This window comes from Littorina saxatilis, unplaced genomic scaffold (genome assembly GCF_037325665.1).
Source record: "Littorina saxatilis isolate snail1 unplaced genomic scaffold, US_GU_Lsax_2.0 scaffold_1055, whole genome shotgun sequence".
Lineage (NCBI taxonomy): Eukaryota > Metazoa > Mollusca > Gastropoda > Littorinimorpha > Littorinidae > Littorina > Littorina saxatilis.
The window spans coordinates 1-23000 of NW_027125870.1; the positions used below are offsets into that span (position 1 = coordinate 1).

General features: G+C 42.1%; 1 long non-coding RNA gene across 2 annotated transcripts; it reads right to left on the minus strand.

Moving 5' to 3' along the window:
- Positions 1–1568: 1568 nt before the first annotated feature.
- On the minus strand, positions 1569–18151 carry LOC138954333 (uncharacterized). Of its 2 annotated transcripts, XR_011451796.1 has the most exons (8): positions 17676–18151; positions 17115–17154; positions 14707–14823; positions 13840–13971; positions 11431–11572; positions 11046–11183; positions 10413–10558; positions 1569–5293 (listed from the first exon to the last, which is right to left on the minus strand). It is a non-coding gene; the product is annotated as an uncharacterized lncRNA (long non-coding RNA). The 2 variants fall into 2 exon arrangements; XR_011451795.1 differs by lacking the exon at positions 11046–11183 and having other exon boundaries at positions 17676–17968.
- Positions 18152–23000: the final 4849 nt, after the last annotated feature.

The following is a 23000-nucleotide window of genomic DNA, read 5'->3' on the forward strand; positions in this document are numbered from 1 at the left end:
CGCATGCATGGCTAGATACAGGGCTGACACATTGGGCAAGTGCGCCTTGTTGGCCAGTGGCTTCAGTCCTGGAAACAAGAATAAAACTCTGCAACATGGTAAAAACTTAAAAAGCCATAAGATATGCTAGGGGTGCTTTATTACTGAAGTGTTTATCTGTTGAAATCATTTGTCAGCCCAAACGAGCGCTGTGCCTTATATCATACAGGTACATGTACTGTTATCCTGACCAGGCAAAGCAACTTTGGAAGCATGTGGATTGTAATACTTCTTGATGGAGTATTTGTAACAATCACACACACACACACACACACACACACACACACACACACACACACACACACACACACACATACATGCAAGGCCACCCAACTGGGTTTATTGCTAACATTATGTCAACTGGGTTCCACATGTTCTAAACTAGTGAGCACTTCAAAAAGCACTATACAGCTTCATTTAGTTGTAAATGATCCGAATATGAGTAAAAAAGAAAAATATCTAAACAAACTTCGATGTTGCTGACTTTGGAAAAGTTTGGAAAAGTGGGTTTCTTTTTTGTACTAGTGGGTTCCTTGAGATACACACCGACGACCAAACTACCAAACTGGGTTCCAAACCTGATTCTGCTGTTTGGAGCCTAAATTTGGAAGTTCCACCTTGTTCTCTCAGGGGCGGATCCAGGGGGGGTTTCCGGACCCCCCCCCCCCCCCCCCCCCCCCCCCGCTTAAATTTTTTTTTTTAAATTAAAAACAAAGAAAAACTGATGGCTCAGGTTGCACCAGATTGCTCCATTTTCCTTGATTTATATCAAAACTGTTCCGGGGGGGCATGCCCCCAGACCCTATAGGAGCAGGCCTTTGTCTTTTAAGTGACAGTTTTAGAAAGTAGGTCGGCAATTTGCTGTCTCAGGTTACACCAGATTGGTCAATTGTCCTTGTTTTGATCCAAATTTGTCTTCCTAAATATACTTTTTGGAAGGTGTATTAGAGGAATTCCGGGGGGGGGGGGGGCATGCCCCCAGACCCCCCTAGATGGTTTAAACACTTCGCGTCCTCAATTAACTGTTTCGCGTTGTCGAACTCTCCCTAAAAGACATTTGAACCCCCCCCCCCCCCCCTTAACCATGCTGTGATCCGCCCCTGTTTCTTGTGTGTGTGTGTGCGTTTCGATATCAGTAACTCATCGTCAATTGTGGAAAGTCATAATAAGCCTGGACACATTAAATTTGCCGCCACACCAAATACGAATTGTGATGTTCAGGAATGAGCCTATGTCCGAAAATGGAATTTCTTAGCCTATGGTTACAAATAAATGTCTAACCAATGGCTAAAAGCCATTTAGCCACAGGCATATTAATGCATTCGGCCTTGGACTAAACATTCGTTTTGGTGGTAGAGGGCCTCACCACTATTAAAAAAAAAAGAAAAAAGGTCATGCATTCTGTACAGTATTCAACATTCAACAGAACATTCATTCGTCCATTGGCTAATCCGCAATTTGTAGCATTATTTGTGAAGTCTGTAACGCTCCTATTATAGACATGGATGCAAACACTCAAGACAAATGGATCAAGTTTAGTCAGCCAATTTTATTTAAATCAATGTTAACTGACAAAACACTTTTTGTGAGCAAAACACCGAATGAACTACAACAGCAAATTTAATTTGAAACATTAACCAAGCACATTTATGAAAAATGATGAAACTAAAATAACAAATAATCAGCATATTTTACATAAAACGAGCCTAATTTTCACCAAATTGTAATATCTCCACAAGTCATGGGCCAAAATTTACAACAGACATGAGATTATTCAGTAATCCCTTTGGTGAAAATGGTCCATGGAATTCAAACAGTATACGAAAACTAGTGACATTCCTTCTGGTAATTTGTCTTGGAAGAAAACAAAAGCATATACTGCATAAAAGTATATATGTACATGCCTCAGGTATTCAGGACTCAAGAATACTTATTCCTCAGCCCATAAATAGGGTGATACACCATAACATTAACAAACAGAAATTCATATGAAAATATTCGGCACACAGGCATACTTGATACTGGGTTAGTCTTTCTTTCTTTATTTATTTGGTGTTTAACGTCGTTTTCAACCACGAAGGTTATATCGCGACGAGGGAAAGGGGGAGATGGGATAGGGGAAAGGGGGGAGATGGGATAGAGCCACTTGTTAAGTGTTTCTTGTTCACAAAAGCACTAATCAAAAAAATTGCTCCAGGAGCTTGCAACGTAGTACAATATATGACCTTACTGGGAGAATGCAAGTTTCCAGTACAAAGGACTAAACATTTCTTACATACTGCTTGACTAAAATCTTTACAAACATTGACTATATTCTATACAAGAACCACTCAACAAGGGTTAAAGGAGAAACAGAATCCGTTAGTCGCCTCATACGACATGCGGGGTGCAGAGAAATAAGGATGTGGAAAAGAAGACTTTTGGTAAGTGAAATAAAGGTGATGGATCCAGTCAGGTAGAAATAAGACAACAAGAAAAGAATTGGAAAACTGCAGGGAATAGTAGGGAGAGTTTTCTTGGAAGGAAATATAGGTGAAAGGACTGGTAAGGCAGAAATAAGACAAAAGAAGAGAAGAAACAGAACCGTTAGTCGCCTCTTACGACATGCAGGGTAGCATCGGGTAAATTCTTTCTAGTCCCAACCAATATGGGACTCCCCCTAACCCACGGGGGGTACTGGGTTAGTCACATGTGCATGCATATCTGACACTTCTTCATGAATTTCACATGCATGTCCGCTGCATTTGTTCCCCAATCATCCGCATATTCACATACCTTTTTAACATACGATAACTATATATACGCTCTTGCAAAAAATATGAACGTGTGATCAATAAAACAAATGTTGTCATGTAATAAACTGACATAGTTTTCCTGGACAAAACGTATTACAATACCATCAACTTAACCAAATACAACTTCTTTTTGTGTTTTTGGCTTTCAAATAAAAAATGGCCAGTTTTCTAACATGTGCAGCTGCGCAGGGTTCTGTGACTGTACAATTGTGTTGACAATCGAAACATACATGGTATCCTGTATTATTTTGCTGCAATCAACTCTGCACGCAAATCTTCATACGCTAGGCATACAAATACAAAATGCACATCACTTTCAATACATGTTTTACAAAAAGGACAGAAAAATGCCGTAGTTAATTTAGTTTTATCATGGCTGTGCTTATTTGGCTCTGTAACTGCTAATCCCATTCGAAAACTTGCAAGGGTCTTGCGGCTGGACCAATTTTGACATTGCAATCAATTAACCATTGCATACATGTTTGAACAAATACAGGGATTGACTGAACTCCTGGGTTTTCCCATACAAATCCAAATCTATACAAACCCAGGTGAACATTGGTGGCCCAATTTGTTTAATCCTTTTCATCCAACTTCAAGAGCATATTATACGCTTTTCTTGGTATCCTGTTTTCATTCATTATTGTTATTTTCAACCAATATTGTAACACACACATATAGCAATTTAAAAACATTGAATATCTTCCAGTGTCTCCAAAAACCATATCATTCGGAGTACACTCCTGTTTGTGACCAAGTGTAACCATGCTATAGCCTGGTTGATAGTACTAATTATCATTCCAGACGTATCCCTCAATATCTTAGAAAGTCTTCCAAGTTCGGGGAGTCTGCAACTTATCAATGTGTCTTCTTGAGAACAGTCTTTCCCCATACTTTAAAGGCTGACATAGTCCTATTTAATAATTTTAATTACTTCCAGGGCTTTTCCCATCGTTGCGGGGATGTATAAATTAAGCTTCCTGCAAAGTTTTAGGTTTGAAGTCCTTACCAATTACGAGAAATAATTAATTCTTTATAAAGTTTATTGCTATGTTTAGCAACAGTTCTCCAGGACTTAGGCTATTTTTAGACTGTCAACACAGACAGTACAGCTTCGTCAATCCCCGCGTGAAGGAAATCGCTCACCTTTCTTTCTTAATTTGGTGTTTAACGTCGTTTTCAACCACGAAGGGTTATTTCGCGACGGGGAAAGGGGGAAGATGGGATAGAGCCACTTGTCAATTGTTTCTTGTTCACAAAAGCACTAATAAAAAATTTGCTCCAAGGGCTTGCAACGTAGTACAATATATTACCTAACTGGGAGAATTCAAGTTTCCAGTACAAAGGACTTAACATTTCTTACATACTGCTTGACTAAATTCTGTACAAAAATTGACTATATAATATTCTATACAAGAAACACTTAACAAGGGTAAAAGGAGAAACAAAATCCGTTAGTCGCCTCTTACGACATGGGGAGCATCGGGTAAATTCTTCCCCCTAACCCGCGGGGGGTAATCGCTCACCTTCCACGTGCAAAACGTAGTGATATTGACACGCCAGATTAGCGCGGTAGTGTATTGTGCTAAGCAGGAAAGCGAGCTTTTCTGTATTCTTGTTAACTTCGCAATTTCCGGAAAACATCCACTTTCACTTTGAGACTGTTCCGTTTACATTCGACACTATCAACACCACTTTGCAATACTGCAATAATTTTTTCTGTGTTCGAAAGCTACAGCCAATCTTTATTATATCCCTTTAGGTACAGTTTTATAACATTATTGGCACATGTAAACAATAGGAATTAATTAATGAACGCTACGTAAAGGGCAGCCTTTAAGAGAAGCGAATCTGAAAATGTCATCGTCTTTCATTTTTCCAATTACCTTTTCAAAAAACTGTTTTAAAAAAAAGTCGGTTTATGAAATAGGGACCCACTTTGTTTACTACTGTTTCTAGCAGAAAAGTGTCAAATGAGGGTTCTCAGAAGTTTTCAAGGCTGGAACCTTTTTGTGCACTTTCGTCAATTTTGTGTGTATATTAGTTCACACACCAAAGCGTGTGAAAAAGTTTCCGACTTGCCGAAACACACAGCCCAAGGACAGATAACTCTAGTTACTGACGAGTTGCAGTTTCAAGATGGCGACGACTCGTGGATCCAAGGTAAGCTTGTCGGCGAAGCAAGTTACTTTTTTCACTGCCAAAATCTGAGCTACCTCTGGCTCTTCTTTGTGAACTCATTCAAGGTGGGTAGACATTTTTACATTGACTTGTTGGCAAAAAATACAACAATGTTTTTTGCATTTATCTCCGCCCCCACCCCCCCCCCCCCCCACCTGACAGTGCCTCTTTGAGTAGAGCAGGAAACTGAACACTTGAATGGTCACTTGAATGGTCACTTGAATGGTCACTTGAAAGGACTTGCTTTGGCTGGCAAAGAGATGATCGGCATCCTGAATCTGCAGAATACAACATCCCACAAAGGTTAGGGTAAGAGTGTGAGACAACATAATCTTACTCACAACAATTGGACAGGAAGAATTATATTCAAAAATGCAGTTGTTGCAAGCAAAGTTTGAGTGACATAGAGGGAAAAAACAGAGAGAGAAAGAGAGAGTGAGAGTATATTGCGAAGGTGATGGACACATTAATCATTAAAAAAAAACACACACACACACACAACATTATTTATTAGTATATAGACCTTGGGAAATAGAGACACAGAGGAAATTAGACCTCAGGGAACAGAGATCTGGGGGATGACTAACCTGAGGAACAGACCTGGAGGAACACAGACCTGAAGAACACACCAGGGGGAACACAGACTTGGGGGAACACAGACCTGGGGAACAGACCTGGGGAAACACAGACCTGAGGAACAGACCTGGTGGAACACAGACCTGAGAAACATAACTGGGGGAACACAGACCTGGGGGATCACAGACCTGGGGGAACACATACCTTGGGGAGCAGACCTGGGGGAACACAGACCTGAGAAACAGATCTTGTGGAACACAGACATAGGGAAACAGACCTGGGGAACACAGACCTGAGAAACAGACCTGGGGGAACAGACCTGGGGAAACACAGACTTGGGGGAACACAGACCTGAGGAACAAACCTGGGGGAACACAGACTTGGGAGAACACAGACCTGAGGAACAGACCTGGGAGAACACAGACCTGGGGAAACACAGACTTGGGGAAACACAGACCTGCGGGAACACATACCTGGGGGAACACAGACCTGAGGAACAGACCTGGGGGAACACAGACTTGAGGAACACACCTGGGGAAACACAGACTTGGGGGAACACAGACCTGAGGAACAGACCTGGGGAAACACAGACCTGAGGAACAGACCTGGGGGAACACAGACCTGCCTACCCCCAAAATTACAAGGTGTAATGAGTCAAGCCAAAAAGAGTAATCTGTTGGAAGAAAGTGTATTCAGGTTCCATTCGGCAATCATTTCGCACATTGTCACTAAGTCTTCTGCTCGGATAATTTCTCCTTCCAGTTTTGTTACTGTATCACTCAACTTCCTGATAAAGAAACAGGTAATTTGAACGTCTATGAGCTCTCTGTACTGCATCCTTGTGATCATTTGTCCCGATGTGCTATCAGGGCCTAGCATTGGAAAAAGTGAGTTCAGCTTACAAAGGCGGGGGTCTGGCCCCTGGTGGGGGAAAAAAAAGAAGAAATATAAATATATATAGTGGTGAAATAGAAAAAAACTCATAGAAAATTTGAAAAATAAATTGAGATTTTTTTACCTAAAATGACCCCCCCCCCCCCCCCCCAAGAAGATTGAGCAACTAAATTATGCCTTCACCAACAAGCAAAACACAGACAGAAAACAAGAAAACTGACAATCTTGTGTTATTTGGCCTGAAAGTGCCATTCCCACTTCCAGGAATACCTAGATTCTTTGTCACTGAATGGCTGACCACGTTCAACAATGTCGCTTCGAGACATTATTTCAAGTCTAGAGCCACAAAACACCGGCACAAAGCATGGTCGCGCGATGCCACAGGAAGTGCGTGCTCAAGCAAACTGTCAAACCGATTGAGAATTGAACCGAACAGCGCACAAAACGAAAGCTGGGACTGTTTGGGTTTACCGTTTGGGAATAACAGGTTTTTGCATTTCGGAGTACACCAAATCGAGTTCCGCGTACTGGAGATGTTATTTCGGCGTAAAGTAAGCCGAACAGCTTACAATGCTAGGCCCTGGCTATGCACAGTCATATTTTCCAATGTGTGCACACGAAAAGTCACAGTGGCAAAGGGAACACAAGACGTGCTTTGGTCCTTTTGATTAAGGTCCTAGGCATGGCCACGATTTCATTTAGCTAGCTGCCTTTGTATTTCTGTTGAATGCCCGAGTTGCCCAGTAGAGTCCATGCAGCACTGTATGCTGATGACCTTGTTCTCTGGTGCACTGAGGAGCATGCAACAACTGCGACCTACAGGATGCAACTTGCCCTCGAGAAAGTTGCAGCTTGGACAGACAACTGGTGTGTAACCATCAACAGAGACAAGACAACAGCTACTCTCTTCACACTCTCCGCCAAAGTACAACCTGGAAGACTGACGTTGGGTGACACGCCACTGAAGTTTGAAGACCAGCAAACTTACCTCGGAGTCACATATGACAAACGCATGACATGGCAACATCACATCATGAATGCGGAAGCAAAAGCCAGAAGAAAACTGAACATCATGAGGAAACTGGCAGGATCACAATGGGGCGCAAACGAAAAGATCCTCAAGACAGTGTACCAGGGGACCGTACGACCTCACCTTGAGTACGGATCTAGCTCTTGGATGACAGCAGCCAAGACGCACCTTCAAACCCTAGAGATAGTCCAAAATCAAGCGATGAGAATCATCACAGGCGCTATGAAGACAACCCCAATAGACAAGATGCAACAGGTGACCGGCATACCTCCACTCAGCAAGAGAAGAGAATGCAAAGCGATGGTACAAGACATCAAGTACCAGTGCATTCCAGACCACCAAATGAATGCAAGGATAAAGCAGCTCTCTTCTGGCAGGCTAAAGAGATCAAGCTTTGCAACTGAGACACGGGCCCTGAAGAGAGAACACCAAGCAAAGATGCCTGAACTGGTTCACCCATCACACTTCTCCCTTGAAGAACCACCCTGGAAAAACAACCTTGAAAACGTGTCCATCCAGACCACAGTTCCTCATCTCACAACAAAAGATGAACAGAGCGATGTGCAGAAGAAAGCCAGGTGACACTTGCCATGCTCGACGAAAGATACCCCCAAGAAGCATGGATGCGGGTCTTTACAGATGGGTCCGCCACAGATGCCGTCAAGAGAGGAGGAGCTGGTGTCTACATCCAACACCCCAGCGGAGAGTGGCAAGCAGAGGCTATACCAACTGGCCTCCATTGCACCAACTACAGAGCAGAGGTAGAAGCGCTTATCCACGCAGCCAATACCATCAGCAGCAAGGTCAATCTCGACACCCAAGTTGTCTTCCTGACTGATGCCTTGTCTGTGCTGCAAGCAGTCAACAACAACAAACTGCCTCAGCTTACAACGACACTTCATAACATCACTTGTCTGAAGACTGTATTCGACAAGCGCTTAGAACTGTACCCACGGAATACGCGCTATATAAGCTTCATATTGATTGATTGATTGATATTGCAGTGGGTCCCCTAACACTGCGGGATAGAAGGGAACGAACAAGCGGATAAAATGGCCAAACTGGGTGCGGAGGACGAACAAGAAGAAAACCCAGTGAGCTCCACAGAGATGAAAACCGTCATAAAGTCTCTGCTTAAACCCCCCCCCCCCCCCCCCCCCCCCAACGCACGACAGCAACCACCAACTGTCAAGACCTGAACAGGTAGTCATTTTTCGCCTGAGAACAGGGCACAACAGAATGCAACAACACCTGCACAAAAAACTGCGAGCCGTGCCCTCCCCCATGTGTCCCTGTGGAGACGCAGAGCAGGATGCAGCCCACATCCTGCAGGACTGCAGGAATCTCCAGCCCCTGAGGAGAGAGATCTGGACCAGGCCGGTGCCCCTTCATGAGAAGCTGCATGGACCTGTGGAGGCTCTTCATAAGACCACCAGCTTCATTACCAGAGCTGGACTCCACGTTTAGCATTGGCGAACGACAAGAAGACAGACCTGGGGAAACACAGACCTGGGGGGACACAGACCTGAGAAACAGACCTTGGGGAACACAGACATAGGGAAACAGACCTGGGGGAACAGACCTGGGGAAACACAGACTTGGGGGAACACAGACCTGAGGAACAAACCTGGGGGAACACAGACTTGGGAGAACACAGACCTGAGGAACAGACCTGGGGGAACACAGACTTGGGGGAACACAGACCTGAGGAAACACAGACCTGGGGAAACACAGACCTGGGGGAACAGACCCGAGGAACACAGACCTGGGGGAACAGACCTGGGGAAACACAGACCAGAGGAACAGACCTGGGGGAACACAGACTTGAGGAACAGGCCTGGGGAAACACAGACTTGGGGAAACACAGACTTGGGGGAACACAGACCTGAGGAAACACAGACCTGAGGAACAGACCTGGGGGAACACAGACCTGCCTACCCCCAAAATTACAAGGTGTAATGAGTCAAGCCAAAAAGAGTAATCTGTTGGAAGAAAGTGTAATCAGGTTCCATTCGGCAATCATTTTGCACATTGACACTAAGTCTTCTGCTCGGATAATTTCTCCCTCCAGTTTTGTTACTGTATCACTCAACTTCCTGATAAAGAAACAGGTAATTTGAACGTCTTTTTGTTTCTATGAGCTCTCTGTACTGCATCCTTGTGATAATCTGTCCCGATGTGCTATGCACAGTCATATTTTCCAATGTGTGCACACGAAAAGTCACTGTGGCAAAGGGAACACAAGACGTGCTTTGGTCCTTTTGATTAAGGTCCTAGGCATGGCCACGATTTCATTTAGCTGCCTTTGTATTTCTGTTGAATGGCTGTCTTCTTTCTCACAGCAATCCTTTTACCACCACTGTGACAAGCTTCCTCGTCAGATTCGTCTGTCTCGTGGGGACTCAGATTTTCCACGCGTCGCTAATTCATTGTAATGCGAACGGCAGCGTCTATCTTGTTTGTGGCTGAACAGACCGGAAATGACCGGATATTGCCTAAATGATCTCGCGCAGGCGCAAACTCAAGCTCTGCGAAAGCAACTATACTGATCGGATTTACTTCGAGATAAGATGCAAAAAATCATACTTTTGGATTCTTAAAAATCGTACTTCCATTCTGGAAAGCATGGTGGCGTAGTTTGGGTTAACATTCGTAGTAAGTTACGCCCAAATCGTAAGGGTAGGCAGGTCTGGGAACACAGACCTGAGGAACAGACCTGGGAGAACACAGACCTGGGGGAACACAGACCTGGGGAAACACAGACCTGGGGGAACACAGACCTGGGGGAACACAGACCTTAGAAACGGACCTGGAGAAACATAGACCTGGGGAAACACAGACCTGGGTAATGATGAAGCTGAATCCAGACACAAACAGACAATGAAGATAAGGCTAACCTAGATGGCGGTGGTGAGTATGAAGAATCGGTGAAGACTCGAACGGCCTCTTTACTCTCTTCCTCTTTCGACCTCGGCTTTCATGCCTCTCTGCTGACCCTTGGGCTATCCTGGTTTCATGGTCCTCTCTGGCACTGTGTGACACCCTGTTGAAAAACAAAAGGTTCAAGTAGTGGAGAGCCAGAACTGTCAATATTAATGCTGAGAGGAAAATTCAGCTGACAAGAATGCAAACAGACTAGATCCAAGTCATTCCAACATCATGGACAGCCTGGTTAAAGTATGAAACATGGTTTTGGAGGTGACCGCACATTAAAGTTTTAGGTTTCCCCGGTGTGCAGGGACAGCCAGACGGACGGACAGTCAGATGGACAGACAACCCGTCAGATAGACAGACAAATGGACAGACAGCCAGTCATATAGACAGACAGCAGACGGACAACCAGCCAGACGGACGGTCAGATGGACAGTCAGATGGACAGACAGCCAGACGGACAATCAAATTGAGGGACAGATGAAGGGATAACATGTAGGCAGTCATAGTCAGATGGAAACAAAGCAATATAGGCACTATCTAACATGTCAGAACAAAATCTAAACCAAGTCCTTGCTTTATCTTAAAATGATACAGACCCAGTTTTCTCCAAGTGTGAAAGGCAAGCATGGTTTACTCTTGGTCACAAACAAGAGCGTGAGCTTTCAGCCCAAGGTCACTATGGGAGCAGGTCTGTTTCCCCTGGTTAATGTTGTGCAGGGCTTTGTTTCCTGGGCCTGGAGGGAACATACACCCAGGGAATTTAGAACTAGGGAACTGAGACCAGAGAAAACATAATCATGGTGGAAAATATAAACCTCAGGGAACAGAGACCTGGGCAAACATATACCTGAAGGAACATAGACCTAAGAGAACATAGACTTGAAGGAACATAGACCTGGGGGAACATGGACCTGGGGAACATGGACATGGGTAATCGTGTAAGTGATCCCGGACAGAAAAGACAATGAAGATAAGACTAACCTAGATGGTGGTGGTGAGTATGAAGAATCGGATGAAGACTCGAACGGCCTCTTTTTTCTCCTTTCGTCCTCGGCTCTCACGCCTCTCTGCTGACGCTTTGGGTACCCTGGTTTGATGGTCCTCTCTGGCACTATGTGACAACCTGTTGAAAGAAAAGGTTCAAGTAGTGGAGATATAGAACTGTCAATATTAATGTTGAGGAAAATTCTGCTGACAAGAATGCAAACAGACTAGATCCAAGTCATTCCAACATCATGGACAGTCTGTTGAGGTATGAAATAAATTATAGTTTTGGAGGTGACCTCACGTTAAAGTTGTATTTTTCCCCGGCGTGCACGGACAGCCAGACGGACAACCTGATGGAGGGACAGATGAACGGATGACATTTAGGCAGTCATAGTCAGCTAGAAACAAAGCAATACGAGGGGGACTCATTATATTTTGGAACCTGGGCAAACTAATGAAGTCACTACTTTGCCTTTTTCATTACATCAAAGACCAGTTTGGGGAAAACTTGTGACAACAAAAATTACTTGATTCCGTGCAATAGTTTTCATTCTTATGAAACGCGCTTTTCGGTGACCTCGGCGATCAACCACAGTCGATCGACTGTCAGTCGGTTCACTGCTATCTTATGAAACTGGCCCCTGGGGCCCAGTCGATCGACTGTGGTTGATCGCCGGGTCACCGAAAAGCGCGTTTCATGAGCGAATCACCATCACCCGCGGACAACCGTAATCCGAATGGCCAAGTCGAGGGCTAAATTTAGCAACATTACCACTTCCGTTTGCTCATTTGCACGTGGAAATGGCGATGGAAGAAAAAACTAGTCTCGGCCCGCTCAAAATAACAATGATCGAGACTTTCAGTAATTCCTTCGCGTGACGTCTAACCCTCTTACGCCATAATGTGACGTCTTCAAGACATAACCCTGACTTGTCTCCTGGATTACTGCGTCATGATAGATACATTTCGAAGAACAATCACAAGGTTTGGCTCACAATCCAAAAAAGTCAATCAATATGAGGCTTATGTCGCGCGTATTCCGTGGGTACAGTTCTAAGCGCAGGGATTTATTTTTAAAAAATTTTAAATTTTTATTTTATACAATTTATATTGCGCACATATTCAAGGCGCAGGGATTTATTTATGCCGTTTGAGATGGAATTGTTTTACACATCACATCACGCATTCATATCGGCCAGAGAAAACATAATCAAAGTGTGAGCATTGTCATTGTGTCATTGACTGTGCGGATAATTACATTTATTTTCGGTTTACCGCAGTAAGCCGAACACAGTGTTGGGGGGAGAGCATCACCGTGTTTGGCCGACTTCAGGTGAGATGACCCGCAGTCGGCCGACTGAAATTTTGTTTGTGAAACCCGATAATGTCGGATTACTGTGGTTCTCTCGGACAACTGCAGTTGATCGACTGTGTTTCTGGCTTATGAAACATAGACCTGGGCAAACATATATACCTGAAGGAACATAGACCCAAGGGAACACAGACCACAGGCGGAAGGTATCGTTCACTGGACCACTACTTTCATAGAAAGACTACAAGGTATGACACTCAGCTTCGAGTCTTGCTCCACTAACTTCAAAACAAATTATGCAAATAATAATTGCCAATGTCGAGATTCTTTGTAACTTTACAAATGCCAGGATAAATGAATGTTCTAACTATCTGTACCTTTTATGTTTAGCTGCCTGTCCGCTGCACCGTATTTTGTGCGACCAAACGCGTCTGTCGCCGGCATATCACTTAGATCCCGTGGGAAAGCTGAACAGTTGTAGGTCCGAGGAGTTGGTAGTGCGATGCGCTCATTGGTTAATAACCGGATATTCAATGATTATTTTTGATTTGGCAAACGGTTCTTCACCAAAAACCTAACAAAAACCTAAAGTGAAACTCCCGTGGGTAGCTTCCCTTCGCTGCAATATTTACATATGTTTTAGACCAATGAGCACCCGTATGCATATTCGGTGCGGGATGCATGATTTCTTCCCAACTACAGGTAGCGGTTCGCAAACGAACATTCGTCAAAATGATGGTTAAAAACAACTTGCAGCAGACGGCAGCTGAAAATTAAAGATACATGTATGATGTAGTTAAAACAATCATTCAACTGTATTTATTTGACCTTACACAGACTGTTGGAAGAGGCAAACCGCCTTGAACACAAAAATTGTCCGCAGGAAGCGACTCCAAGAACACAGACGACTTGAAGCTGAGTGACATACCTTGTAGTCTTTCTATGAAAGTAGTGGTCCAGTGAACGATACCTTCCGCCTGTGCACAGACCTGGGCAAACATAGACCTGAAGGAACATGGACCTGGGGAACATGGACATGGGTTATCGTGTAAGTGATCCCGGACAGAAAAGACAATGAAGATAAGACTAACCTAGATTGTGGTGGTGAGTATGAAGAATCGGATGAAAACTCATACGGCCTCTTTTGTCCTGGGCTCTCATGCCTCTCTGCTGACGCTTTGAGTACCCTGGTTTCATTGTCCTCTCTGGCACTATGTGACAACCTGTTAAAAAACAAAAGGTTCAAGTAGTGGAGATATAGAACTGTCAATACTAATGCTGAGAGGAAAATTCAGCTGACAAGAATGCAAACAGACTAGATCCAAGTCATTCCAACATCATGGACAGTCTGTTGAGGTATGAAATATTTAGTTTTGGAGGTGACCTCACGTTAAAGTTGTATTTTTCCCCGGCGTGCACGGACAGCCAGACGGACAACCTGATGGAGGGACAGACAACCCCATCGTGCCCAGACATGTAGCCAGACGGACGGACAGTTAGATGGACAGACAGCCCGATGGACAACCGGATGGAGGGACAGATGAACGGATGACATTTAGGCAGTCATAGTCAGATGGAAACAAAACAATATAGGCACTATCTAACATGTCAGAACAAAATCTAAACCAAGTCCTTGCTTTATCTTAAAACGATGCAGACCAAGTTTTTTACAAGTGTGAAAGGCTAGCATGGTTACACTTGGTCACAAATAGGAGCGTGAGCCTTCAGCCCAAGGACACAATGGGAGCAGGTCCGTGTTTCCCCTGGTTAATGTCCCGCAGGGCTTTGTTCCCTGGCCCTGGAGGGAACATACACCTGGGGAACTGAGACCAGAGGGAATGGGGGGAAATAAAGGACTCGAGGAATAGAGACCTGAAGGAACATACACCTGGGAAACGTAGACCTAGCTAATCATGGAGCTGATCCCATGTGCAAAAGACAATGAAAATGAGGCTAACCTAGAAGGTAGTGATGAGTATGAAGACTCGAACGTCCTCTTTTCCCTCCTCTTTTGCCTCTCTGCCGACGCTTTGGATACCCTGGTTTCATGGGTCTCTTTGGCACCATGTGACACCCTGTTGAAAAACAAAAGGTTCAAGTAGTGGAGAGCCAGAACTGTCAATATTAATGCTGAGAGGAAAATTCAGCTGACAAGAAATTGAAGAATGCAAACAGCCTAGATCCAACATCATGGTTGAGGTATGAACATGGTTTTGGAGGTGGCCTCACTTTAAACTAAAGATGCACTGAAGTAGTACGAAGGGAAAATTAACAGAGGTAGAATGAAGTTGCTTTTATATCAATCTGAAAATAATTTCACAAAAATGAGCATCGCCAATTTGTATTATTTTTATTTATCAAAAGTGAATGAGCACACCTGGAAATTTTGGACTTGGTGCTTGACATAAGACTTGACATCATAACAGTACTTGGTGGGCTACCGTAATGACTTAGAGTGTACCAAAAGAGACAATCGCGAGCACTTTGTAAGTCTTTATAAAAAAAAAGTAAGCAAACTAGAAAACCATGCCCTGTTGTAAATGTTTCTTTTAGAGTTTAGACATTCAGATTCTGATGGCATCTGCTTTAAGTGTTTATTAATTCTCGTAACAGTGCATTCATGATTCAACGGGCAGTAGGTGAATTTTTTTCAAATATAAATGTGACTGTGAGTGATAGGCCTATGCCACAGATGGTACAGAATCTATGATTATGTTATCAAAACGTGTCTAAGCTGAATTCGCGAAATAAAGAGAAAAGCGCCAACTCTTGAGTAGAGAGGTAATAAAGTAATCGCTAATCGAGCGAAATGGCAATCCGTGGCGACTTACTTAGGAGTCGGGAAGACGCAAATCCTGTGTATCGTCAAGAATAAAGACTCGGTGTTATCAAGATGGGGAGAAGGATAGCGAAGCGAAAGTACGCAAAGAAAGGTGCCTGTACGAAGACCTCAACGATCATGTATGAGACAAGTTTAGCGATGCACGGCGAAGAAACATTCCTGTGAGCAGAAACATGATTCGGGAGAAAAGTCGTTATGCTTTCTATCGAGCAGGACATTCGGATTTTACTGGTTGCGCCACAATGTCAAATGTGCTTCACTCGGCGGGGAGCGAGCATTACGCCATGAGTAAATTTTCTTTGAAACTTGAGTTAAAGTTGTTCTGCTGTAATGTGTTTGGGTGTGTGTGTGTGTAGATAGGACTGTAAACTGCAACTGTGTGTTTGTGTGTGTACATTGACAGTACATAACAGTACATACATTGTACACTGCAACCAAATTCATGACCGCCCGGGCCAAAAACTCAAACAACCATTTTAAGACTCCCCCCCCCCCCCCCCCTTTTTTTTTATGACCTAATTTTCAAGGTTTTTCCAAAGTCGTAAATAGGGGGTTCTACTGTAGTATGAATTCGGTTTTCATGATCACACCAAAGCCTGATGAGACTCCACTAAATACAGTTGGTTGTTTACTAATTCCTTGCTTGCATCACTGCAATACAACTCATACTGGTATTCTTGAAGTTGAAGAACAGCAACAGGTCTTGCTTTATTTCACTATTATTTTCACAACTGCTGACTGAACAACATTCAGAATCGCAAAATTTGGCAGTCAAAGGAGACTTTCTTCACATTGACTGTGTGTAACTAAGCTAGAGTGTACTGAAAATGTGAAATGACGTCACAGTTCTAGAACAGTGAGAGCAAGAGGTAAGGTGATTTGTTTCGGCAGGTAAAAATGGTCATATATGTACGCAGCGATATCTTGTGCAAAATTAAGTTTTTTTACTAAATAAACATTACCAGTATATTAATAAAGTGTACATAATTATCAAAATACTGTTGATTTAGACTTCAACTCTGTGCATCTTTAAAGTTATATTTTTCTCCGGCGTGCACGGACAGTAAGACGGACAGACAGCCAGATGAACAACCGAACGGAGGGACATAACATTTAAGCAGTCATAACGGTTAGGGTGGACAGGGGGTTAAGCCCTTTTAGTTTTCAGGGGTCGCTTTATTCTCCGGCCCCGCGAGGGTTTTTGTTTCTGCCGCCCTATGTCCATACACCTGTATTTTCTCGTTTAATAACCCTATCATGAGTCATCCCTGAGGTCGCCTATAGTTGTGGACTGGGCGTTAAGCATCCAACAATTAACAAACCCAATCACACATTTCTGACAATGGAATGTTCACCCAATGACCCATGTAGTCTTTCTCATCATTTATAATATTAAATGCCAGGCTGGAGCTCTACAAAAATGAAATTTATTGGTTTGATTTGGTTACAGATCAACCCACAGATTTCCCACTCTCATGGACCAGCCAGGATGCACTGACATTGATTAATCGTGATCCTTCTCACCTTTGAATTACCCGTCATAATGGCTTGCTGAAGAAATCATCTGCAAATAAAATGCAAACAATTACACTTACAGCAATGATATACACATGCATGCGCATGCTGTCAATATTCAATTTTGTTGTGCATGTTTATCAATATTATGTGTTGCCCCGAGTGCTGTGTTAAACACTAACAGAATCTTCAAAAAGATGAAGGCGGGTGGAAACTAGAAGAACAGCCTGCGTCTATTAGAGATCGGATTGACAGCCGGTCTTTTCAAATCGTATTTTCTGTAAGCTTAGCTAAGAAATGCCATATTATTATCACCATCCTCAAGTTACCTACTCATAAATTCAGCACTAAACGCACAAATAGCATGAAAGAAGAAAGTACAGGCATTTTTCTTGCGTGAAAAATAGATCAATACTATCTCCGCCGTTCGATCAGTCACTGCCTCATCCCAAGATAATATAGCCTACACAAAAACACTTATTCACAATAAATTAAAAAGAACAATGACAAAAACATACAGTTTCTGTTCCCTAATAATGAAACAATCATAAAATTAAGTTTCCCGCTTACCTTGGATCGACGAGGCGTCGCCATCTTGAAAATGCAACTCGTCAGTAACTAGAGTTATCTGTCCTTGGGCTGTGTGTTTCGGAAACTCAGAAACTTTTTCACACGCTTTGGTGTGTGAACTAATATACACACAAAGTTGACTAAAGTGCACAAAAAGGTTCCAGCCTTGAAAACTTCTGAGAATCTTCATTTGACACTTTCCTTCTAGAAACAGTAGTAAAAAAAGTGGGTCCCTATTTTTGGAACCGACTTTTTTTTTAAACCCAGTTGGACGCTTGTGTGTTAATGCAAGGAACCCAGTTATGTAGTTGTGAACACACACACACACACACACACACATGATGCTTCAGAGAGTAAAAAGGCTCAAACAAGTCACCGTCCCGGATTGATACACATGCTGGTACATTTGGTCAAGCCCTTGAGAGAACAGTTCTTCACGATTAAGTGATGTGCTGTGAATCTTGTGCATTGTTCTCAGCTGTTTTTAAATGAAGTTGAAAGACGCAGGATTTGACGATTCAGATTACTTCAATTTGGGAAAAATTATGCGTGTATATAGAGAGCTCAGGTATCAGCCTCGTGATGTTGTGCCAGTGATTTTCATCGGATATTCATTGTATGTGTGTGAGCGTGGGTTAGACTGTTTGTGCTGGATGCTTGTTCCAGTAAAATATAACTGGAGTGTGATGCGTTTGTGAAAAGAAGGCTTGGTGAGACTGTTTCTACGAGAGTCTTCTTTCCAGCTATATGGACCTTTTTCAAAAAATGTTGTAATTTCTGTCCCAGAGATTTGTAAAAATGTAGAAAATCTGCTGCACATCTCTAATCACTGTCCATTTAATTATGTGCTTTGATATGTCGTGCCAAATTCACGGAATTGCCGAATTCGCGGAATCGGCAACATTTTTGCCCATTTCGCGTAATCAGCAAAACGCTGCCCATTACGTGAAATCGGCAGCGTTTTGCCGAAAATGCAGAAAGGCTTCTAAAATTTGCTCATTTCGCAAAAGCGACAGCCAGTCTGTTGCTGTTTGTGTCACCAGAACAATGCATTAACATTGCTTTACCTCCCTACTATGTTTTGTATGGTCTATGTTGGTCTGTGTCGAGCATAACTCCGGAAATGCACGAAAACTACACTTTCTGCAATAACTTGCCATAACTTATTGATTATTGCGATATCTATCCATTGGAGTATCTAGTTGTCTAATTGTGATGATATCCCAGGCATTTGAGAACTTTAAAATCAAAAAGTGGCTGCCGATTTTGCAAATTTGGCAAATTTTAGAAGCCTTCATCCGATTTCGGCAAAACGCTGCCGATTTCACGTATTGGGCAGCGTTTTGCCGATTACGCGAAATGGGCAAAAATGTTGCCCATTACGCGGAACACACACACACACACACACACACACACACACACACACTCGAATGCACACACATACACGCACACACACTCTCTCATGCACGCAATTAAAAAAACCACCAGAAAGACTAATGGGGAAAAGAGAGAGAGAGAGAGAGTTTCGACTATTATGCAGAGAAAAAAAAACAATTTTATTTCTTAAATGCTCTGTGGCAAAGAAGTCATCCGTCACAGGGGCTTTTTTAAAAATATTGTATTAATGTTATTATTTGCTAACAGCCACGAGTGTATTGGCGTTCTTAGAAATTAACTTTGTATGTAGCCTTATCATTTCAGAAATGTTGTTCTGCGCAAAGAAAAATGACATTATGAAGCAGTTGAGAAGTTATAAATTTATTTTTCATTTGCTTAATATGATCCTTGAACATATTATTTTGCCACAACTCTGATGAACAGAAAGTCTCAACTGAGTCAATGCCATAACATTTAAAAATGTCATTCCTGTTACTGTATGTCATTCCTGTTACTACTAATTGATTAATTCATTATAAATGAATGGATGATCAGTTAATGCAGACAACAGAATATTGTCTTTGTCTTAGTGACTTTTCAGTCACAGAGGGGTCTGTTTGGAATGCAACGACATATGCTTCATTCAAGGACCTACTAAAGGAGTCCTTGGCTTCATTGTATTAAGTTTGGCGACCATCCAAATGCCAAGTGTTTGAGAATTATGAGCTCTTTATGTGGATGAAAAATTATTTTGTGAAACTTTTCAATCAAAATCTTCCTTAGAATGTTGAAATAACTTTGGAGAAGACAATGATAGTCAAAAAAGACCCGACTATTACTTTTCATTGTTGAAAAAATAAAATGAAACTTGGTAACAGGAATGACATTTTTTCCCAATTAAATTAATAAAAATTAATTAATCTCCATTAAGTTGGCATGTTAAAAGGGCACACATGAAGAATACGGTCCAAGAATGATTTACAAACAAGATCAGTGCATAAGAAAAGTTTTAGTTATTACATTTTGTTTTTGGATTTTCTTTGGTCTGAAAGTGCAACATTTTTTTAAAAAGGCAAATATACGACTAGAGTTTAATGTTTGTCAAAGCAGACCATGGTGAGACCGTTTGTTGAGATTTGATCTTGTCAAATATGACTTGAGTGTTTAATGTTTGTGAAAGACTGTTTGTACAAGAGGCTTCTTTCAAGTAATATACGACTAGTGTGAAATGTTGGTGAAAACAGACCGCAATGAGGCCGTTTGTTGAGATTTGATTCAGTGAAATATGACTGGAGTGGGAAATGTTTGTAAAAGCAATTAGTGCAGGAGACTTCTGTTTCAGTATAATATGCCGGGAGTGTTTAGTTTTTGTGAAAACAAGCGTGAGAGAGACTGTGCTGGATGCTTGTTCCAGTAAAATATGACTGGAGTACGTGAGATGTTTGTGAAAGCAAGCCTGGGTGAGACTGTTTATGCTGGTGACTTGTTCCATTAAAATAATGACTGGAGTACGTGAGATATTTGTGAAAGCAATTATATAAGCGTGGTAGAGACTGTTTGTGCTGGTGACTTGTTCCATTAAAATAATGACTGGAGTTCGTGAGATGTTTGTGAAAGCAAGCCTGGGAGAGACTGTTTGTGCTGGTGACTTGTTCCATTAAAATAATGACTGGAGAACGTGAGATGTTTGTGAAAGCAAGCCTGGGTGAGACTGTTTGTGCTGGTGACTTGTTCCATTAAAATAATGACTGGAGCGTGAGATGTTTGTGAAAGCAAGCCTGGGTGAGACTGTTTGTGCTGGTGACTTGTTCCATTAAAATAATGACTTGAGCGTGAGATGTTTGTGAAAGCAAGCCTGGGTGAGACTGTTTGTGCTGGTGACTTGTTCCATTAAAATAATGACTTGAGCGTGAGATGTTTGTGAAAGCAAGCCTGGGTGAGACTGTTTGTGCTGGTGACTTGTTCCATTAAAATAATGACTGGAGTACGTGAGATGTTTGTGAAAGCAAGCCTGGGTGAGACTGTTTGTGCTGGTGACTTGTTCCATTAAAATAATGACTTGAGCGTGAGATGTTTGTGAAAGCAAGCCTGGGTGAGACTGTTTGTGCTGGTGACTTGTTCCATTAAAATAATGACTGGAGTACGTGAGATGTTTGTGAAAGCAATTATATAAGCGTGGGAGAAACTGTTTGTGATGGATGCTTGTTCCAGTAAAATATGACTAAGAACGTGAGATGTTTGTGAAAGCAATTATATAAGCGTGGGAGAGACTGTGCTGGTGACTTGTTCCATTAATATAATGACTGGAGAACGTGAGATGTTTGTGAAAGCAATTATATAAGCGTGGGAGAGACTGTTTGTGCTGGTGACTTGTTCCATTAAAATAATGACTGGAGTACGTTAGATGTTTGTGAAAGCAATTATATAAGCCTGGGAGAGACTGTTTGTGCTGGTGACTTGTTCCATTAAAATAATGACTTGAGTGTGAGATGTTTGTGAAAGCAATTATATAAACCTGGGTGAGACTGTTTGTGCTGGATGCTTGTTCCAGTAAAATATGACTAAGAACGTGAAATATTTGTGAAAGCAAGCCTGGGGGAGACTGTTTGTGTTGGCGATCAGTTCTAGTGAAAAATGACTGGTGTGTACAGTGAGCATTATGTGATTATATGAATGCAGTGTGAAATGCAGACAGGAAAAAGTTTCTCATTATACACGGCAGTACATGTACCTTAACTGTTCATTTGAACTGTCTGAGTAACTAACTGTTCATTTGAACTGTCTAAGGTTACTCAAGTCATTTTGCAGAATGCATGTGTGTGTTTGAGAGAGATAATAAACACTCCAAATTGTATTGAACAAATGTTGAACAGTCTGACGGGTCGGGCTTTCTTATTGTCTATTACAGATGTATTATTCGGAATTGAAAAATGTCAGGAATCAGCGTTAATTAACCATGTTTTATTGATAGCAAAAATGTGCATTAGCAAAGTTAAGAAAACTAAATCGCATATTCCATTGGAAATTGTATTTCAACAAGAACTTGCGCTACGAAAGGTTTATCCCCATTGTCCTTAGTTAGATTGTTGTTGAATTAAAAAGTAATTTACATGTAATGGAAATGTAACCTGCAATGTAAAAGAAAACACCGCCCCCCACCCCCCCAAAAAAAAAAAAAAAAGACGAAAGAGGCAAAAAAGATGGGTTGAAGCAGCCTTGCAGGCAACTGAGGTAAAAAAAAAAAAGAAAAAAAAAAAAGAGAAGTAGCTCCACAATGAGTGTTGTGCAGGTGACGTAGCTTTATTGTGAGTTTTGAGAAAGGAAGAAATTAAATTGCAAGGTTTGGGCAGAGAAATTGATCCACTATGCCAATTTGGATAGGAAACTAGCTTCATGGTTAAACTGAATAAAATCTTACACACACACACACACACAAAAAAAAACTCCAAATTGTTGACAATCTGATTATCTGTGATCTTGAGTACAGTGAATAATTAAAAAAAACCAAGAAATAGAGATTTTTGTTCAAGTTTGAAAGTGCATACTCTATCTCTCGCACACACAAACACACTGAGGATGACAAGAAATGACCAGAATTAGTAAGGGAAGACACACAAACACACTGAGGATGACAAGAAATGACCAGAATTAGTAAGCGAAGACACACAAACACACTGAGGATGACAAGAAATGACCAGAATTAGTAAGGGAAGACACACAAACACACTGAGGATGACAAGAAATGACCAGAATTAGTAAGGGAAGACACACAAACACACTGAGGATGACAAGAAATGACCAGAATTAGTAAGGGAAGACACACAAACACACTGAGGATGACAAGAAATGACCAGAATTAGTAAGGGAAGACATGCCCACACACACACTCAAGCCTGCATACACACACTTTTCTCATTCAACACAAGCATGCACATCAACATCTAAACA